Source organism: Pelophylax lessonae (assembly GCF_965119305.1).
Source record: "Pelophylax lessonae genome assembly, chromosome: 1".
Taxonomy (NCBI): domain Eukaryota; kingdom Metazoa; phylum Chordata; class Amphibia; order Anura; family Ranidae; genus Pelophylax; species Pelophylax lessonae.
This window is the reverse complement of record NC_138768.1, coordinates 436,446,989-436,468,506: the sequence shown is the minus strand read 5'-3', so window position 1 is coordinate 436,468,506 and position 21,518 is coordinate 436,446,989. Positions and strand designations below refer to the sequence as shown.

Genomic DNA, 21,518 nt, shown 5'->3' with positions numbered 1-21,518 from the left:
GGTCTTCATAGCTGTGACAGTAGCGGTGGGCTGCGCACTCCGCAGCGCTATTTAAGGGGACAGTACACTACTTTTTTGCACTGTAGTTTTTTATTATCTTGAGCCATGGATTCTCAGGAAAGCAAGTTTCCTCCAGCTTTAGTGGGGGGCCCCAGTTCTCCTGTGGCCCCGCTGCGACCTGATCTGGCTGCTGTAGTTGCGACTTTAGTGGCAAATATGGAAATGCTGATGTCTGAACGGGCTGCGAGAAAATGGCCAAGGCTGTCTCTCTCTTCTGATTCAGATGGGGATATGGATGCTGCTGCTGCGAGCGTGCCCTTTTCAGGGTCCCGCTCATCCTTAGACCCCCCGGGGTCTGAGGGGGAGGCTGAGGTGGAGGGTGTTGATACATCCTCCCCAGGGTCACCCGAAGAACGGGCGACCATGGATGAGTTGATTATTTCGGTTAAGGATACCTTACATTTGGTGGACGAGCCCAGTCCTCCGGGCGTTGTGTCCTCTTTTGGGACGCACAGGACCCGCAAGTCTGCGCAGGTTTTTCCCTGCCCAGCGGAATTCCATTACACTGTTAATGAAATGTGGCGCACGTTAAAAGGTCCATTCCTGGTACCTAGTCGGTTCAAATTGCTTTATCCTTTTGCGCCGGCTACGGAATTGCGATTGGTGTGTGCCTCCACAGGTAGATCACACTGTGGCCGTGCTGAACAAGTCTACCTTGGTTCCTACTGAGGATACCCCGGTTTTCCGGGATCCCACTGACCGTCAGTTGGAGTCTCTAGCCCGCCATTCCTATACGGTGGCGGGTTCATTGCTCAAACCCGTTTTCGCGTCCGTTCTGGTGGCTCAGGCGGTGGCTGATTGGATTAAGGTGCTTAGAAGCAACCTAGTGTCTGATGACGTGCCGCCTGCACGACTGGAAATGGTGGACCAGATCCATCAAGGAGTCATGTATCTGTGTGATGCAGCCCTAAATGAGGCCCCCTTGGTGGCTCGCCTCTCGAGTGTCGCGGTACTTAACCGGCGACTGATATGGCTGAAGAGCTGGTCGGCCGACCAGTCCTCGCGGAAAACTGTTGCTGATTTTCCCTATGCTGGCTCTCGCCTTTTTGGCGAGGCGTTGGATACCCTGGTAAAAGGCGTCACGGGGGGCAAGAGCACTATGCTACCCCAGAACCCGAAGAACAAGTTTTTCCGTGGCAAGCGGGGTTCTGCGCCTAAATCAAATCAGGCGTCCTTTCGTGCCTTTCGGAACCAATCCAAGGGCAAGCCCTTCAAGGCCCAGGGCAACCAGAAGAAACCCTAGGCGGGTAAGCAGAAGACAATGCCGGCTCGGCGGGACACTCCGCCTCTGCCTGAAGGGGCGCCCTCACCCATTTCTGGGGTGGGGGGACGTTTGGGCGGTTTCCTCCAGCCTTGGCTGCTCCGGATCTCGGACAGGTGGGTCCAGTAAATCGTTTGATCAGGTTACAAGATCGAATTCCTTTCCAGGCCGGCGGACAGATTCTTTCCCTCCAATCTCCATCTGCTTCCGGGGCGTCTGCAGGACTTGCATCAAGCGGTGCAGGACATGCTTGCTCAGGGGGTGATTGTCCCGGTGCCTCATCGGGACAGGTTTCGGGGGTTTTATTCGAATCTGTTCACTGTGCCCAGGAAGGAGGGCAAAGTGCGTCCTATTCTGGACCTGAAAGCGCTGAACCGTTTCGTGCGCGTTCGGAAGTTTCGAATGGAGTCTCTCCATTCGGTTGTGGCCTCCTTGAGTCCAGGAGAATTCCTGGCTTCGATAGATCTGAAGGATGCGTACCTGCACATCCCCATTTTCGAGGTTCATCAGCGGTACCTTCGGTTTGCTATCGCAGAGGACCACTACCAGTTTGTAGTGTTACCTTTCGGTCTCGCTTCGGCACCAAGGGTGTTTACCAAGGTGTTGGCACCGGTCCTGGGCCTGCTGCGGGCCCAGGGCATTGCGGTCCTGGGGTACCTGGACGATCTGCTTCTGAGATCGCGTGCCAGTCAGGACCTTGTGCGCGATCTGTCCATCACGGTACAGACGCTCCACGAGTTCGGGTGGACCATCAACGTTCAAAAATCAGCGTTGTCTCCATCGCTTCGCCTTCCCTATCTGGGAATGGTTCTGGACTCTGCTCAAGCAAAGGTATTCTTGCCGGAGGACAAGCTCCGGACTTTGCGGGACGAAATCAGGTCCCTCAGGGACAATCCGTCCTCGTCACTCAGGACCTGCATGCGGGGCCTGGGTTTGATGGTGTCGGCCTTCGAGGCGATTCCCTTTGCCCAGTTCCACACGCGGGCTCTCAGACAGAGATCCTGGCCAGGTGGAACAGACTTCCTCAGTCCTTGGATCTGGATGTCTCCTTGAGTCGCCGGACCAGATTGGCTCTTCTGTGGTGGATCCAGTCCCCGTCGGTGGCGGAAGGCAAGTTCTTCCGCCCGTTGGTGTGGACAGTGGTTACCACGGACGCCAGCCTGTCGGGCTGGGGTGGAGTCCTGGGCACCCTGTCTGCCCAGGGCACTTGGTCGGAGGAGGAATCCTCCCTCCCGATAAATGTGCTGGAACTACGAGCGATAAAACTCTCTCTTCCAGTGGTCGGACCGTCTCCAGGGCCTGCCTGTTCGCGTACAGACGGACAATGCTACCGCGGTGGCTTACATCAACCACCAGGGGGGCACCAGGAGTGCTCGAGCAGCCCGGGAGGTGACCGACATCCTGTCTTGGGCCGAGACTCATGTCCTGGCGATTTCGGCAGTTCACATTCTGGGTGTGGAGAATTGGCAGGCAGACTATCTGAGCCGCCAGACCCTGGACCAGGGGGAATGGTCCCTACACCCGGAGGTCTTTCAGATGCTGTGTGCGAAGTGGGGATCCCCAGACGTGGATCTGTTCGCGTCCTGGCTAAATCGAAAGGTGGAAAGGTTCGTAGCAAGAACGCGCGATCCGTTGGCGGACGCCTCGGATGCGTTGGTGGCCCCTTGGCATCAGTATCGCCTGATGTACGCCTTTCCTCCGATTCAGTTACTATCCTGGTTCCTTCGCAGATTGGTCTCGGAACCGCACATGGTGATTCTGGTGGCGCCGGACTGGCTTTGCCGGTCTTGGTATGCCGACGTTGTTCACCTGGCAGTGGCGCCTCCGTGGCGTCTGCCTCTGCGGTAAGATCTCCTGTCTCAAGGTCCGATCTTCCATCCTGCTTCACAGTCGCTGGCTTTAACGGCCTGGCTGTTGAGACCTAGGTCTTGAAGGACAAGGGCCTATCTCCTGAGGTTATTCCTACCCTGATCAAGGCTAGGAAATCCTCCTCTGGTAAGATTTATTACCGTACCTGGAAAGCCTATTTCGCCTGGTGTGAGTCCAGGGGTTTCTCCCCTCGTTCTTACTCGTTGTCGAGAATTTTGGCTTTCCTCCAGTCTGGAGTGGATCAGCGCCTGGCGCTGGCCACGATAAAGGGCCAGGTGTCTGCACTGGCTGTTCTTTTCCAACGCCCTTTGGCATCTCGTTCTTTGGTGCGCACCTTCATTCAAGGGGTGCGACATCTGGCTCCTCCCAGGAAGGAGCCTTTACCTCCATGGGACTTGAACTTGGTTCTGTCCGCGTTACAGCGTGTTCCCTTTGAAAACATCAGGGAGATATCGTTGCCTCTGCTGTCTAAGAAGGTTGCCTTTTTAGTGGCGATCACTTCGGCTCGCAGAGTGTCGGAGCTGGCGGCGTTGTCTTGCCGCTCCCCTTACTTGATCATTCACGAGGATAAGGTGGTTTTGCGTCCACCCCCATCCTTCCTTCCCAAGGTGATCTCTCACTTTCACCTTAATGAGGACATTGTCCTGCCTTCGCGTTGTATGAAGCCAAAACTTCCAAAGGAGGTTGCTTTGCATTCCTTGGATGTTGTCAGGGCGATCAGGGTTTACCTGTCGTCTACGAAATCCTTTTGAGCAGGCTTACGCCTTGAAGGAACGGGTTCCGCCCTTCCCTGTTAAGGCGCACTCTACCAGGTCTTTGAGTGCATCTTGGGCCTATTGGAATCGGGCCTCGGTGGTCCAGGTGTGCAAGGCGGCGACTTGGTCGTCGGTGCACACTTTTTTCCAAGTTCTACAAAGTAGACGTTCTGGCATCAGCTGATGCTTCTTTTGGCCGCAAGGTTCTCAGTGCGGCAGTGCCATGATGGACCCTTGAATTTTTTCTCTGGGTCCCTGGCTGTTGGCATTTGCTTTCCTGGGCTGTTGCTCCTGTTGAGCATTGTTTTTTTCTGTTGCCCAGTTGGTTCTCTTACGGTGCATGTAAGATTCCTTTCTCTGATGTGGATACTGCGTTGCCTTTTCTACGGTTGCGTCTCCCACCCCTCATGTCTATACTGCTTTGGGACATCCCATCAGTGAGGACTTAGAGAAGGCGGCGACTGTCGGAGGACGTAAGAGAAAACTGAATTTTTGTAAAATCTTACCTGTAAAATTCCTTTCTCTGAGTCCTCCGACAGTCGCCGCCCCCGCCCCTCTTTTGGGGTTCTTATTACCTACTGCTATGCTACCAAACTGAGTTGGGAGTGGTGATGCAGGGGGGGTATTGACCGGATGGGACAGCCCCCGTGGGTGTGTATATGCTAATGCCTTTTGTCTTTGGACTAAGTCTATATGCCTAGCTATTCCTACGGATAGGAAGACAATACCCATCAGTGAGGACTTAGAGGAGGCGGCTACTGTCGGAGGACTCGGAGAAAGGAATTTTACAGGTAAGATTTTACAAAAATTCAGTTTTTGCCTGTAATGTGACCTTTTTAGGCACTGGACCCTGGGATCAGTACCCTTGGTAAAATCAACCCCAAGGCATTCCGGTAGGGTGCTCTACAGGTCCAAGTGAGTGGCCCCTCAAAAACAAGGGGACCCAGTCCTTCATGGTCGGCAAGTAACAGAAACCCGCCGTGATGGGTGAGGATTGGGTTCTTGTTTTAAGCAGAATCCTGCGGCGGGAATGGTAAGTCCACTTTAAAAAATATTTGTAAAAACTATTTTTATGCACTGTCCCCTTTAAAATAACAGATACCGAGTGCCAAGTTTAGGTCTCCACCAGAGACAGTAGGTGTATCAGCTGTGACAAAACGCACCTTGTTTGCTTAAACATTCTGCTCTCACTCCATATGGCTTGGCGTGCAGGTTTTCGCCTAGGCACACAACACAAGCGCCCGCGCATTCATCCCCTCAGTGGCGTTGGATCTTACACGCGCGTGAATATTCGCCATTTACAGGCATAAGCGTGCACATGGAGGGTGCGTGTCATGAGGCGATTGGGGTGCACGTTGATGCGGTCGTGCACGTAGCGCGCCGCACAAGCGCAAATTTTAGGGAAGTGTTCCCAGCACGCAAGCTTCTGTCAGAGACTGGAGGGGATGCAGAGCAGCAGCAGCTGGGTGTTTTGAGTCACTGTGAGTGCATGTTTACAGGCACAGACAGGTTCTGTTACTTTGGGATAATCAGTGCTGTGTGTGTGTGTGATAAGCTGTATAGCTTGGCACAAGCCTTGAATACACTAATACATTAAAGTTAGTACCTGAAGTTTTCTTGCCTAGAGCAATGTCCTCCCGAAAGAGGAGTGGGGAGGGGGGTCACAGTTAGAAGGGGCACCTTCAGGATAAGTTCCTAGCCGTGCTTCCTCTGTGTTTACCTCCCCTGAAGGGCCAGAGGCGTCTAGCCAAACTGAGCCATTGCGGTTGTCGGGCATAGCAGCCGCATTCAGTGCATCTGTCTCAGCCTACGTCACTAAGGACAATTTGGCATTGGCGGTTGGTGGCCTTGAGGGTAAAACTGCTGGCATAATTGAAGCATTGCAAGGAGGGAGGAAACGTGAAAGAACCCCCTCACCTGAGCACCCCCCGTTTCAGTTCAGGATTGGGCAGAGGATGTGGAAGAAGTAGCTCTAAATGACCCTGTAGAAGGTCAAGCTGAGGTTTCCATTTCTGGGGAGCCAGGATCTGAGGAGTCATTCTCGGCCTCTCAATCCCAGAGATTACTGAAATGGTCCGGTCTGGATTTAAATTACCTCCCTTAGAGGTGTCTGAAGTCTTTTTCCTCTTTAGGCTCATTGCACCCTTCTCAAAGTCCTCAGGCATTTCCTTTACATTTTAAAGCAGATAATGTATGCTAATTGGGATCATCCTAATGGGATTTTTGTTCCTCCCGAAAGATTTTCTTTGTTGTATCTTATGGAGGAAAGTTCATAGGAAAATGGAGTTTACCTACTGTGGATGCTGCCATTTCTTTTGTTAACAAAAGCTAAACTTGTCCTGTGGATAATGCCCAGGTTTTTAAAGATCCAGCTGATATGAAGTTTGACTCTTTGCTAAAAGCTTCCTTTGCTATTGCAGGGTCTGCAATACAACCAGCAGATTCAGCTATAGGCGTTTGTCAGGCTTTAAAAGACCGTATTAAATGAGTTTCCAGGACGGTTCCTTAAGGAGAATTTGTGGAAGACTTGGTAGATCTACCTCGAACTTTGGGTTTTGCAGTAGATGCTCTTAAAGACTCCATTCAGCAAATGTCACGGTGTGCTCTTTTGGCAGTCTTTTAAGGTTTCAAACACTCAGACTCCCAGTACTTCTAATCCCAGGCAGGTGCGACAGCCCCAGCCATCTGGATCTAGAACCAAGCCTTCAGGTCAAGGGCAGTAGAAACCCCCTGGGCATAGAGAGCTACCATGTCTAGCTCTAAATCTGCCCTGTGAAGGGGCGCCCCCACTCAGTCTGGTGGGGGGAAGGCTGCTATAGTTCTTGGAGGTCTGGGTAGAAATAATTCAGGACAACTGGGTTATTTCCACTATCTTTCTGGAGGTACAAACTAGAATTTCGGGTGTTTCCTCATCCTCGGTTTGTAAAGTCAAACATACCTACAGATCCTCTAAAAAGATCTCTCTTTCTGGCTCTGGACCATTTATGGTCTCAAAGAGTAATTACAGAAGTTCCTTGGGGAAGAAAGATTCAGGGTTTTTACTCAAACCTTTTCGTAGTCCCCAAGCCAAACGGAGAGGTTAGACCTATTCTGGATCTCAAAGCTCTGAACCAGTTTCTAAACATTTGCACTTTTTGAATGGAGTCAATTTGCTCAGTCATGGCCTCTCTGCAGGGAGGAGAATTTCTAGCATCCATAGACATTAAGGATGCATACCTTCACGTGCCTATCTTTCAGGCCTATCAAACGTTTTTACGCTTTGCAGTAGAAAACCGGCGTTTTCAGTTTGTGGCTCTGCCCTTCATGCTGGCCGTGGCTTTACGAATGTTTACAAAGATCCTAGCCCTTGTATTGAAAGAAAAAGCAGAGCGCCTCTAAGTGTCCTGTGTTTATTTATCCACAGTATAACAGATACAGAAACTTGGTCACATAAGAACAATATGAAAAAGCTCATCTGAACGGTGGCATTCCGAAATGGAGTCCGTGTCCAGGTGTATGTCTTCACGCTGATGGTGCAGGGGAGGAAGCGTAGTATACCGTGGCTCCGTCAGGCTGGATGGCCGGCAGCTTCCGGGTACCGCTCTCCTCTGACACTTAGAACGCAGAGTGGCCTGCGTGACATCACCGATCGGGCAGCCAATAGTACAACGCGTTTCAGAGCATGCGCAGAAGCCTCACCTAGCGTGCAGGCTCTTTTTTTCAAGTGCAGCGACAGCAGAGCGGTACCCGGAAGCCGCCGGCCATCCAGCCTGACGGAGCCACAGTATACTACGCTTCCTCCCCTGCACTACCAGCATGGAGACATACACCTGGACACAGACTCCCCATTTCGGAATGTCGCCGTTCAGATGAGATTTTTCTTATTGTTCTTATGTGAGCAAGTTTCTGTATCTGTTCTACTGGGGATAATTAAACACACTACACTTAAAGGCTCTCTGCTTTTTCTTTCACTTTTGCATTTCAGAGTCAACTTCTCTCTGCTGCAGAGCCAGCCCTTGGTGTCATTCACTCTTCCAATTTCTTCCATTTTTATTGAACTATTTAGGGACTATGCATGGACTTTAATCCCTATGGTGATGCTATTTAGGTTTGTGTTATGCGCCAACGTTTTACCTTGTTTGTTTCTAGCCCCAGTATTGGCAGCTCTAAGGACTCAAGGAATAGCAGTGGTAGGATATCTAGACTATCTATTGCTAATAGACCGATCAGCTTAAACTCTATGCCAGAATGTGTTCCGGACAGTTCAGTTCTTAGAATGTCTGGGTTGGATTGTGATTGAACTTGGCAAAGTCAGCATTACAGCCGGTCCAGCATCTGGAATGTCTGGGTTTTCTTGTGGATACAGTACAGGCAAAGGTATTCTTGCCTTCAAGATAGGTCGTAGACCTGAAGGATAGAGTTTGGTCCGTAAGAAGGAAAAAGTATCCTTCTGTACGTCTTTGCATAAGGTTATTCGGGAAGTTGGTGTCCTCACTGGAAGCAGTTCCCTATGCTCAATTCCATGGCAGACCTTTACAGAAAAACATTGTCAGCCTGGAGCAGAAAGATCCAGGCCTTAGATTGGTGCATGTCCCTGGTACCTAGGGTATGCCAGAGTCTAAGTTGGTAGTCGATGGCCAGGAATTTGGAACGAGGGAAACCCTTTCTTCCAGTAGTCTGGAAGGTAGTGACTACAGATGCCAGTCTCTCCAGCTGGGGAGTGGTTCTGGAGGAAGCCACTGTCCAAGGAAAGTGGTCTTGGGTAGAAAGGAGTCTTTCCATCAATATCCTGGGAATACAAGCAGTTTGGCAGGCATTAAAGTACTGGATGTTCAGGCTTTGTGGTTACCCTATTAGGGTACAATCCGACAATGCCTTAGCTGTGGCTTATATCAACCATCAGGGAGGCACCAAGAGTCAGTTAGCCCAGAAGGAGGGGGATCTCGTCCTATCCTGGGTGGAAAAATTTGTTCCATGCCTGTCTGGTTTTCATTCCGGGAATAGAAAACTGGCAGGCAGACTTTGAGTTGTCAGCAGATGTTTCCTGGGGGAATGGTCCTTACACCCCCAAATCTTTGCATTGATCTGCCAACGCTGGGGGGTCCCGGATATAGATCTGTTGGCATCCAGGTTCAACAACAAGTTGAAACATTTTGTGTCCAGGACCAGGGATCATTTTGCAGTCAAAAGGGAATGCTTTGGTGACTCCTTGGGAGGAGTTTTCCCTGATCTATGCCTTTCCCGCGGTTCAGCTGCTGCCGCGTCTTCTACGCGGGATCCAGGTAGAGGGAAGAGCAGTAATCCTGGTGGCTCCAACATGGCCCAGGAGGTTTTAGTACACACAAATTCTAAATTTGGCAGTGGCAAGGCCTTGGGTTCTTCTACTGTTTTCGGACCTGCTCTCTCAGGGTCCGATATTCTACCCTGCTTTAAAGTCTCTAAATTTGACAGCTTGGCTATTGAAGCCTGAATCTTGAAGGAGCGGGGTATATCTGGCCCTGCAGTCTCTACCCTGATGAATGCTAGAAAACCAGTCTCTAGAGGCATTTTACAGATTCTTGAAGTCTTGCAGTTCCTGGTGTGAGGCCAGGAAATGTCATCCCTGTAAATATATAATCCGGAGAATTCTAGCCTTATTGCAAGTAGGGGTAGAAATTAAGTTAGCCTTGGGCACTATTAAAGCGGTTGTATACTCACCTAAACAAAAAAAACAAACCCTGCAGGAGAAAGGCATAAGCTAGTATGCATCGCATACTAGCTCATTATGAAATACTTGCCTTAAAACGAAGCCCTGACACAGTCACCCGATCACCGCTGAGGGAGCCGTCATGTTCCCTCGGCGTCTCTTCCTGGTTCAGCGGCTGGAGCCGCAATGACGTCACTCCCGTGCATGCGCACGGGAGTAACTTTCCGGCAAGGATCCGGCAAAGAGCTTCCTGGTTTCAGCGGCTGCATGCAGGACGAATATCTCCTAAACCTTGCAGGTTTAGGAGATAGATATGAATTATGCCTACAGGTAAGCCTTATTATAGGCTTACCTGTAGGTAAAAGGGTATACTACCACTTTAAGGGTCAAATTTCAGCCTTATCGATTTTTTTCCAGAGATCGATCGCTTCGCATTCTTCATTTCGAACCTTCCTTCAAGGAGTGCTACATATGCTTCTGCCAGTAAGGCCACCATTGTGTCCTTGGGATTTAAATTTGGTGTTGGGCAGATTTACAGCCTTTTGGGCCCATAGGGCATATTGCTCTGGTTCTTTTGACCAGAAAGTTGTTCTTTTCCGCTCAGATTCGTAAGACCGACCTTTTGCTTGTGCTGCCAGAAGGACCCAGGAAAGGGCAGGCAGCATCTAAATCTACAATTTCTCAATGGATTTGTCAGGTTATTATCCAGGCGTATGGTTTTAAAAGGGAACGTTCCACCTTTTCTGGTAAAGGCACACTCTACCAGAAGAGAAGGTGCCTCTTGGGCAGTTCACCATCAAGTTTTTATGGCTCCGATTTGCAAGGCCGCTACTTGGCCTTCGGTACATACGTTCACTACGTCCTATCAAGTGGATTTTAGGACCCAGGAGGAGTCTGCATTTGGCCATAGTGTTCTGCAGGCAGCTATGTAGATCTTTTGCGGACTGATGGCGGTGTTTTTTATGGTGTCCCCCCTCCCCTCAAGCGCATTTCTTTGGGGAGACCCAGATAGTAATGAATATGGCTGCTCTGTGTCCCATGATGTATGATAAAGAAGTCATGTATTTTTCCCACAGCTTACCTGTAAATCCATTTCTTGGGAGTACATCACGGGACACACAGGTCCCTCCCCTCTTGTCTGGGATGTTTATTGCTTGCTACAAAACTGAGGTACTATAGAGGGGGGCTTCCTGTCCTAATTGGTTGCCAGTGTCTATTCACCTATAGGTGGCGTATAACCCAGATAGTAATGAATATGGCTGCTCTGTGTCCCATAATGTACTCCAAGAAATGTTTTTTTCAGGTAAGCTGTAGGAAAAATCTATATATTTACAAAATTTTGTAACAAACTAAAACTTTTTTTTCTTTTTTCATTTGTTTAACAAAAAATAGAAAACCCAGTGACGATTAAATACCACCAAAAGAAAGCTTGTCTCAAAAGAATAATATACATTTTGTTTAGGTACAGCGTTGCATGACCGTGCAATTGTCATTCAAAGTGCGACCATGCTTAAAATTGGCCTGGGCAGGAAGAGGGTGAAAGTGTCCAGTATTGAAGTGGTTAGGAGCTAAAATGATTGCTAATAATTCTCTGTCTCCCAATCTCCCAATTGCATAATTGCAGGAGACAATTTCTTAGAAAAGTAGCCAGCCACAGGAATGCATAGAGCTTGAAGGGTAGGAAGTTTAGACAGGAGAGCGCCTACTCCAGTCTCGGATGCATCAACTTAAAGAATGAAGGGTAACGTAGAATCAGGATGTGTCAGCACAGGAGCAGTAGCAAAAGCGGTTTTGAGGGATTCGAAGGCTTTAATTGAATCCAGGGACCAACTTTGTGGGTTGCCATCCTTCCTGGTCCATATCAGTCAGGGGTTTGAGCAGAGAAGAGAAATCACAAATACATTTCCAAAGATAATTTGCAAAGTCAGGAAAACGTAGAGGATGTAGACCTACAGTTTGAGGCCACTGTAAGACTGCAGATAGTTCCCCTGGGTCCATCAAAAATCCAGCAATAGAAATGATATAACCCAAAAATTTTAACCCGTTCTTGATAGAGGTGCGCATCTTCAGTGGTCTCACGGTTCGTTTTGATTACGATTATTCTGTCAGCGTTTCGATTTGATTCCGCGATGCATCACGATTACTGCCCATGGCTTTTATCAACAAATTTTAAGCAGAATAACTGAAGGATGGAAGAATAAAAAGGATGGAGGAGTCTGGGGATAGGGAAGGAGGAATCCATGAATAGGGAAGGATGGAGGAGTCTGGGGATAGGGAAGAAGGAATCTATGAATAGGAAAGGAAGAATGGAGGAGTCTGGGGATAGGGAAGGAGTAATCCATGAATAGGAAAAGGATGGACAAGTCTAGGGATAGGAAAGGAGGAATCCATGAAAAGGAAAGGAAGGATGGAACAGTCTGGTGGTAGGGAAGGAGGAATCCATGAATCGAAAAGGAAGGATGGAGGAGCCTGGGGATAGGGAAGGAGGAATCCATGAATAGGGAAGGAAGGAAGAGTCTGGGGATAGGAAAGGAGAAATCCATGAATAGGAAAGGAAGGATGGAGGAGCCTTGGGGATAGGAATGGAGGAGCCTGGGGATAGGGAAGGAGGAATCCATAAATAGGAAAGGAAGGATGGTGGAGCTTGGAGATAGGGAAGGAGGAATATATGAACAGGAAAGAAAGGATGGAAGAGTCTGGGGATAGACCTGAAGGGTGGTGGGGTAAAGGGATAAGAATTAAGATGGAGAAATCCATGAATAAGAAAGGATGGAAGAATCCGATGATAGGAATGGAAGGCTGGAAGAGTCCAGTAATATTATTTGATGGAGTCTGGGGAGGGGGTGATAGGAACTGAAGGATGGAGGGGGTCCAGAGATAAGAATGAGTGGGACCTCAGATTGTTCAGGGTTGCATGGGGTGGGGGTGGTAGACTGTAAATGGAGGTTGTTTGATTAGGGAGCTGAAAGAAGAATGGTCTGGGAGCCATGTCCCTCTGATGTGGAGTTTGGGTGATCTGGGGTTAGTGACCGGGGGGGGGGGGGAGATAGTGGGACCTACGGGGGGAGGAACGGGCTGTGGAGGACATTAGGCAGTTTGACAGCCAGCTGGGGAACATGCTGTCATAGCTGCATTAAAAACAAAAAAAAATGAGCGCTTTATGTTTAGTTAGCAGCTAGCACACAATGAATATACAGTACAACCTTTAATAGGCAAAAAATGGTGTGTAGCGCTTTGCGGTGATAAATGTACTGAAGTGTAGTGAACAATTATAGTCCAAAAAAATATATATAAATCCGTGATCTGATTGAAAAAAATATGTGTATTCAAAGTAATTCCAATGCTGACTGTACTGTGTTCAAATCATTCACCAGAAAATGTATTTCTGGTGAATGGATTGAGCACAGTACACTCCGAATTGAAAATGATTTCTGGTGAAAGGTTTGAACACAGTACACTCAGCATTGGATTTACTTTGAATACACGGAAGATTTCTTTCAATCATATCATGGATTTATAATATATTTTAGGACTATATTTGTTTACTACTTAAGACACTTTTGTACATTATTACCGCAAAGCTCTACACACCATTTTTTGTTTTATTGTCATATCTGCATGCTCGCTGTGTAGAGGTGCGGGGGAGGGGTGGTGGGGACAGAAGACCATGTGGAGGCTGGACAAAAAGGATGGGAATTGGTCCGTTGTGACACTGGGCAGGGGAGCCCTATGGTAATGAGCAGGGGTGGCAGCAGGAACAGTATAATATGGTGACAGGTTAATGATGAGGAAGGGTATTGGTCAGTTTGGACAGTACAGTCGGGCACCTCCCTCACTATGTCCAGTCCCCTCAGTGTCCCCCTGAGAACCTTCACCTGGCTCTGCTGCTCTCCCAGCTCTTCTCTGGCTCGGCCTCCTCGTCACACCTCTGGGAATGTTGCAGCCACCCTGAACCCTCCAGGGACCAAGGTATTGATGGCTTTTGTCTCCTCCTTAGAGCTCCGTGCACCACAGGCCAGGCCACCACCACTCTCATCAGCAGCAGCACTAGCACGGACAGGCTGAGCCGCCCCTAGCCCCGGCCCTCCATGCCCCCGTAAACACGTGCACACAGTGTAGCTCCTCATGGACACATTATACCCTGGGGTTACGTTCTATTGGCTGGTGCGGGGACAGGACGATGAGGGGAGAGAGTAGAGGATTGGTGGAAGGTGGCAACACATAGGTGGCCTGGGTTTGAGTGTCTTCTAAGCCACCATTAAGATGAATGTGACAAGGAGGAGGAGCTGGGATGACATCAGCGCAATCTCGATTAGCTGTTCTCTGCATCGATGCAGAATCGAGCAAGGCTGAATCGCGATGCATCGATGCTCCGATTATTTTCAACACCCTTAGTTCTCGATGGAATTTGCACTTCTCCAACTTGCAGTAGAGGTTGTTCTCTCTCAACCACTGTAGAACACGGGAGATGTCTGTGTGGTTGTTCTCTATGGATTTCAAATATATGGGAATATCATCACGGTAAACCACCACACATTGCTGCAGCATATCTCGGAGGACATTGTTAATAAATCCCTGGAAAACTGCACAAGTGTTGCAGAGACCAAAATAAATTACTAGGTATTCGTAGTGTGCGGTCCTAGTTTTAAACACCGTTTTTCATTCATTGCCATCCTTAATCCTCACAAGATTGTATGCCCCTCTCAAATCGTGCTTAGTGAAGACCGTTGCTATCTTGAGGCGGTTAAATAATTCTGTAATCAATGGGATCGGATATGCATTCCTAACTATAATGCGATTTAGACCCCTATATACACTGATCAAAATTATAAATGCAACACTTTTTGCCCCCATTTTTGAGCTGAACTCAATGATCTAAGACCTTTTCTATGTACACAAAAGACCAATTTCTCACAAATATTGTTCACAAATCTGTCTAAATCTGGGTTAGTGAGCACTTCTCCTTTGCCGAGATAATCCATCCACCTCACAGGTGTGGCATATCAAGATGCTGATTAGACAGCATGATTATTGCATAGGTGTAAAAGGCCACTCTAAAATGTGCAGTTTTACTGTATGGGGGGGTGTGGGCGGTCCAGAGGGGTCCAAAAACCAGTCAGTATTTGGTGTGACTACCATTTGCCTCAGGGAGGGCAACACATCTCCTTCACATAGAGTTGATCAGGTTGTTGATTGTGGCCTGTGGATAGTTGGTCCACTCCTCTTCAATGGCTGTGCGAAGTTGCTGGATATTGGCAGGACCTGGAACACACTGTCGTATACGCCGATCCAGAGCATCCTTAACATGCTCAATGGGTGTCATGTCCGGTGATTATGCTGGCCATGTAAGAACTGGGATGTTTTCAGCTTCCAGGAATTGTGTACAGATCCTTTCAACATGGGGCCGTGCATTATCATGCTGTGGCATGGGGTGATGTTCGTGGATAAATGGCACAACAATGGGCCTCAGGAGCTCATCACAGTATCTCTGTTCATTCAAAATGCCATCAATAAAATGCACCTATTTTCTCAGTGAGTAGAATTCATTAGCAATATGTGTGGTAAATGATGAAAAAACGCTGATTCGTTATGAATTGCATACTATATATTAAGTATGCATAACAAAGTGTGTGAAAGAAAGGGAGGGGTGAAGATAATCAGTATAAAAAAGCAAAGAAAATATATAGAAATAACAACCACTCTAATAAATAATATGCCAAGATCTTATAACATCATGAATCGCATACTACACAGTGATCAAAATAGTGCAAATATCGCCGTAAAAAATCCAATGTGCACTGTGCAGAATAAAAAAAGAGTGCTTAAAATGCACAAATATTGAGAAAAAACTTTAAAAAGAAGTATCAGTGCAATGCGTTAAAGTGCTTCAAATAAGGAGTAAGCAAATAAAAGTATTGCACTAAATGGTGAGTGAATATATCATCCAATCAAAGTGTCCGTGTGCAAAGGTGCAAATTTAAGGTGCTCCAAATGCGTATAGTGACTCTTGTGACTCTTCAAATTGCCAGCAACAAAACGTGTCACCAGTGTGAGCTTATCCAGAAATAAGTGCAATGGCTGCTCACCTCCATATACACTCAAATGAGAGTTTTATTATATATCAACAGACTTGGCTCAGGGCCTTACTCCACATCAGGGGCTTTTGTGAGGCCACTAGTAGATCCCCCAATCATATAGATGCATCAGCCAGAAGGTAATGCCGCCTCTCTATATTATGATGTCCAAGGTAATCTTCCTGGAACCCACGCTCATATCAGGGACATAATCAAAGAGGACCTCATAGTGTAGCAAGTAGTAAGTTTGTTGGAAAAAACAAATAGTAAAACTTACAATATAGTAAGGGCATGTGAGTAGCCGTGATATTCGGTAAGCTCCGATGCTTCCGTTCTCGGCCGCAGATTTGGATTTTTTACTCTTTTGGCGATTTTTGCACTATTTTGATCCCTGTGTAGTATGCGATTCATGATGTTGTAAGATCTTGGCGTATTATTTATTAGGGTGGTTGTTATTTCTATAAATTTTCTTTGCTTTTTTATACTGATTATTTTCACCCCCCCCTTTCTTTCACACACTTTGTTACGCATACTTAATGTGTAGTATGCGATTCAAAACGAATCAGAGTTTTTTTTCATCATTTAACACACATATTGCTAGTGAATTCTACTCACTGAGAAAACAGCGCCAATTTACTTTTCATTTGTTTCATATGGTATTGTGGTGACACTTTTTTAAATTGGCAGCTCCTTTTCCTTATACAGTGGGTACGGAAAGTATTCAGACCCCCTTAAATTTTTCACTCTTTGTTATATTGCAGCCATTTGCTAAAATCATTTAGGTTCATTCTTCTTCCTCATGAATGTACACATAGCACCCCATACTGACAGAAAAACACAGAATTGTTGACATTGTTGCAGATTTATTAAAAAAGAAAAACTGAAATATCACATGGTCCTAAGTATTCAGACCCTTTGCTCAGTATTTAGTAGAAGCCCCCTTTTGATCTAATACAGCCAGGAGTCTTTTTGGGAAAGATGCAACAAGTCTTTTCACACCTGGATTTGGGGATCCTCTGCCATTCCTCCTCTCCAGTTCTGTCAGGTTGGATGGTAAACGTTGGTGGACAGCCATTTTTAGGTCTCTCCAGAGATGCTCAATTGGGTTTAAGTCAGGGCTCTGGCTGGGCCATTCAAGAACAGTCACGGAGTTGTTGTGAAGCCACTCCTTCGTTATTTTAGCTGTGTGCTTAGGGTCATTGTCTTGTTGGAAGGTAAACCTTCGGCCCAGTCTGAGGTCCAGAGCACTCTGGAGAAGGTTTTTGTCCAGGATATCCCTGTACTTGGCCGCATTCATCTTTCCCTCGATTGCAACCAGTCGTCCTGTCCCTGCAGCTGAAAAACACCCCCACAGCATGATGCTGCCACCACCATGCTTCACTGTTGGGACTGTATTGGACAGGTGATGAGCAGTGCCTGGTTTTCTCCACACATACCGCTTAGAATTAAGGCCAAAAAGTTCTATTTTGGTCTCATCAGACCAGAGAATCTTATTTCTCACCATCTTGGAGTCCTTCAGGTGTTTTAGCAAACTCCATGTGGGCTTTCATGTGTCTTACACTGAGGAGAGGCTTCCGTCGGGCCACTCTGCCATAAAGCCCCGACTGGTGGAGGGCTGCAGTGATGGTTGACTTTCTACAACTTTCTCCCATCTCCTGACTGCATCTCTGGAGCTCAGCCACAGTGATCTTTGGGTTCTTCTTTACCTCTCTCACCAAGGCTCTTCTCCCCCGATAGCTCAGTTTGGCCGGACGGCCAGCTCTAGGAAGGGTTCTGGTCGTCCCAAACGTCTTCCATTTGAGGATTATGGAGGCCACTGTGCTCTTAGGAACCTTAAGTGCAGCAGAAATCTTTTTGTAACCTTGGCCAGATCTGTGCCTTGCCACAATTCTGTCTCTGACCTCTTCAGGCAGTTCCTTTGACCTCATGATTCTCATTTGCTCTGACATGCATTGTGATCTGGAAGGTCTTATATAGACAGGTGTGTGGCTTTCCTAATCAAGTCCAATCAGTATAATCAAACACAGCTGGACTCAAATGAAGGTGTAGAACCATCTCAAGGATGATCAGAAGAAATGGAAAGCACCTGAGTTAAATACACGAGTGTCACAGCAAAGGGTCTGAATACTTAGGACCATGTGATATTTCAGTTTTTCTTTTTTAATAAATCTGCAACAATGTCAACAATTCTGTGTTTTTCCGTCAATATGGGGAGCTGTGTGTACATTCATGAGGAAGAAGAATGAACTTAAATGATTTTAGCAAATGGCTGCAATATAACAGAGTGAAAAATTTAAGGGGGTCTGAATACTTTCCGTACCCACTGTATGTTTAAACTTTTTATTCATCTATTCTGTTCATATATCTTATTCATCTACATATACTCTCAACATCCTTATCTCATTTACAACAGTGGTATCGCATTGGCTCTTTGGGCCACCATGGGCCACTCAAACCACAACGTTGACATCAGCAAACCACTCACCCAAACAATGCCGTACACGCTGTCTGCCATCTGCCCTGTACAGTCATAATCGGGAATTATCCGTGAAGGGAACACCTCTCCAATCAAATGTGAGCATTCACCCACTCAAGTCAGTTGCGACGACAAACTGCAGTCAGGTTGAAACCCCGATGAGGACAACGAGCATGCAGATGAGCTTCCCTGAGATGGTTTCTGACAATTTGTGCAGAAATTCTTTGGTTATGCAAACCGACTGTTGCAGCAGCTGTCCAGGTGGCTGGTCTCAGATGATCTTGGAGATGAAGATGCTGGACGTGGAGGTCCTGGACTGGTGTGGTTACACATGGTCTGCAGTTATGAGGCCGGTTGGATGTACTGCCAAATTCTCTGAAACGCCTTTGGAGACGGCTTATGGTAGAGAAATGAACAGTCAATTCACGGGCGACAGATCTGGTGGACATTCCTGCAGTCAGCATGCTCCCTCAAAACTTGCAACATCTGTGGCATTGTGCTGTGTGATAAAACTGCACATTTTAGTGTGGCCTTTTATTGTGGCCAGCCTAAGGCACACCTGTGCAATAATCATGCTGTCTAATCAGCATCTTGATATACCACACCTGTGAGGTGGATGGATAATCTCGGCAAAGAAGAAGTGCTCGCTAACAGAGATTTAAACAGATTTGTTAACAATATTTGAGAGAAATAAACCTTTTGTGTACATAGAAAAAGTCTTAGATCTATGAATTCAGCTCATAAAAAATGGGGGCAAAAACAAAAGTGTTGCGTTTATAATTTTGTTCAGTGTATGATACAAGGTCTCAGTTCACTGCTCTTCTATTTCACAAAGAAAAAGCCAGTAACGGCAGGAGATAAGGATTTGCTTATGAACCCCTGGGAAAGTGAATCTGTAACATACTCCCTCAAAGCCTTATCCTCTGAGCCAGACAAAGGGTAAACCCTGGCCATGAGGAGGAATGGCACCAGGTTGAAGGTCAATTGTACAATCATAAGGCAGATGTGGTGGCAAAATATCGGCCTGACCTTTTGTCAAAGACCTCACTTAATTCACAGTATTCCTCTGACAATGAAGGGTGAAGACGTGCACATGACCTTAATCACTTTCTGAAAACCTGTATTAGTGCATTGTGGCGACCATGACAGGACCTCGGCACTACGCCAATCAAAAGGGGGATTTTGCCTCTATAACTAAGGATAACCAATGACAACTGGGTAATGAAGTGAGGAAATGACTTGGAATTGGAATGATCTCATGGTTAAGAGCCCCTACAACCATGGTAAACTAAGTGGTTTCATGAGTCACATGGGCATGCTGCGGAAGTCTCCCCTCAATAGCCACAATGGCAAATGGGGAGGCACGAGGCTGCAGCAGTATTGAGTGCTTCGACACAAAGACACTATCTGTGAACAAGCCTGCTGCCCCAGAATCAATAGAAAACTCAGACCAGTAAAGGATAACCGGAACTAGAGGCTTATCCTTCAGGATAGCTGGGGATGCATAGACGCCACCTAAGGTCTGTCCCCTACAGGACCTCAGGTGCAATCTCATCTTTAATGTTATCAGATAGACCATAGGAAAAAGCAGCCTCCAGAGCCTCATTGGTCCAATCAAACCTGCTGCCAGAGTATGAAATTCAATAGCCTAGTCAGCAGCAGTTCTTGTACTTTGTTTAATGGATATGAGGCTTTTGGCAGCAAAGGTGGAGTGAGCGGGAATCTCAAATACCCTTTTAAAGGAGGCCACAGACCCAGGGTAATTCCTGACAATGGACTTTTGTGTTTCCCATAGAGGTTTTGCCCAAGCCAAGGCTCTGTCAGAAAGCAATGAAATAATAAAGCCTACTTTGCTTCTGTCAGTAGGAAACGCCTGGGGAAGCATCTCAAAATATATTCAAACCTGGTTGAAAAACCCCTCTGCAGTGAGCTGGATTGCCCCCATAATGCTGGGGGAAGCAGGTGTCTGCACAGAGACCAGAGCAGCAGCAGCAGCAGGGATGGCTTGCAACACTGGTTGTACTGGAGCAGCCGGAGTAGGAGGATCCAGATGAGCAGTTTGAATCAAGAGCGTGTGTAACTAGGTGGATTGCCTGCATCTTCTGAATTCATGGCCCTTGAGTAATGTCAGGAACCATAAGCCAGGCAGAGATAGGAAATGCAGTTAAAAATCACACCTTGTAATGTAATAGCAAAAATAACAACAGTTCAGGATTTGTAGTCAGAAACAGAAGCCAGGGTTTGAAGCCAGAGCGCATAAGCAGACAAGCCAGGATCAGGAAACCAGAAGTCAGCATTATCAGGAGCCAAAAATCAGGAGCAGGAATCAGAAGAGAAGTCAGCCAGGCCAAGTCGTACATAGGAACACACTGGAGATGTTGACCACGTGAGGGCATGGAGGGAATGAGCAAAACTGTTAAATAGCCACAAGGGGCTGGCTGTAGGCTGGACTAATGAAGCAGGTAATGGTAACCAGGTGAGTCACTGTGGAAACAATGAATGGCTGTTAATTACCGAACATCTGAGCAGCCTCTGTTCCCTGAAAGAAACAGCTGCTAGTAAATAGCAGGAGCCCAGGCCTGGTCGATATATGGATAACATGATTATTTACAGTACTATGTCCTGACACCTGATAAGCAAATGCTGGTTCTGGGTCTATGACCCGCCTAGTACTGAAGAAAAGATAGGAACAGCTCCAGTGCTTGTACCTCAAAAAACAAGTCGGTATTGGCAGCTAAAATTGCATCCTGTTTGGTTTCTTGCAATGCAGAAAATACAAGTTTAGAAAGCTGATTGCACTTGAGTAAACATAGTGGGGGAATTCAATGAAGCAATTATGACACTCTTTTGTTATGGCTCCTTTAAAATGTCTTGTGTCTAATTCCAGAAAGCCTTGAGATTGTTTCGTAAAGCTTTCTGACACATGCACCAGATTCACTACTGCCACTTTTAGAATCTGTCGTATTGGCCCTGTTTTGACAATGTCAGCCAGCCTCTCCATTCCTTTGTTTACTTTCACTGTTGGCTGGCAATTGCACTGGCTGGCAGATGAGTGGGGCTGGCAATGAGACATTGGTTACTATGATGCTGTTGGCTACAGAGCCAACAGTGTCCTAGCTAATCAAGGGTCTGAGCATGCACTGAGGACTGGACTGAGACTAGACTTGACAGACTAATGTACAATACCTGTTCCTGGATATTTGTCATGGGGAGGAGTGACAGAATTCTAAAACATGTCTCTGACACACTCTATGAATTCCACTGACTGTGTCATGCATGATAATCCAAAAAGGTTTGCATAAAAGTCTGTACTACAGGAGTTACTACTGGGTGGATTTACATGGCCAGGTGTCTGTAG

At 47.1% G+C, this 21,518-nt stretch overlaps 1 protein-coding gene across 1 annotated transcript in view; it reads left to right on the top strand.

The window, feature by feature from the left end:
- The window catches only part of ZCCHC7 (zinc finger CCHC-type containing 7), a 391,569-nt gene that overhangs the window by 177,680 nt on the left and 192,371 nt on the right, over positions 1-21,518 (top strand). The gene's annotated exons all lie outside the window — the stretch shown is intronic.